This window comes from Diaphorina citri, unplaced genomic scaffold, assembly GCF_000475195.1.
Source record: "Diaphorina citri unplaced genomic scaffold, Diaci psyllid genome assembly version 1.1 scaffold24360, whole genome shotgun sequence".
Taxonomy (NCBI): domain Eukaryota; kingdom Metazoa; phylum Arthropoda; class Insecta; order Hemiptera; family Psyllidae; genus Diaphorina; species Diaphorina citri.
The window spans coordinates 1-499 of NW_007401701.1; the positions used below are offsets into that span (position 1 = coordinate 1).

General features: G+C 33.1%; 1 long non-coding RNA gene across 1 annotated transcript in view; it reads left to right on the forward strand.

Annotated features, from left to right (window-relative positions):
• Positions 1-352: 352 nt before the first annotated feature.
• The window catches only part of LOC113473316, a 362-nt gene continuing 215 nt past the window's right edge, over positions 353-499 (forward strand). The window contains exon 1 of the long non-coding RNA XR_003395322.1: positions 353-441. This is a non-coding gene — a long non-coding RNA (uncharacterized LOC113473316). The remainder of the gene's footprint in view (positions 442-499) is intronic.

The window sequence follows — 499 nt, forward strand, 5'->3', positions numbered from 1 at the left end:
TGCTTTTTTCTCCCAAATTATTTATTTGATTTTATTTGTGCTTATTTTGACATCCGAAGTAAGTAGTAGTTTTTTTTTCTATTGGAGAAAAATTCTGAAAGCATAACGTTTGGACCTCTTTGTATACCTCATTACTCATTACCTACTTAATCTGCGATTTTTGCTTATGATTTTTAATTATTACTTGTAATTCTATTGGAGAAAAATTCTGAAAGTATAACGTTTGGACCTCTTTGTATACCTCATTACTCATTACCTACTTAATCTGCGATTTTTGCTTATGATTTTTAATTATTACTTGTAATGCCAGCCTTGAACCTATCATTGGTAATGGTAACAGAACAAAAATATTCTTAATTCTTGGTCTCCCCCCTCACTCCATACCAACCAAGTTTACTACTTGGTACTTACTATCTCGCTATATTTTTCCTTGCTTTGAAGGTAAAATGCCTGCCTTGCTAGCGCTAGGTCGCAGGTTCGTTTCCCTATGATTGAAGAA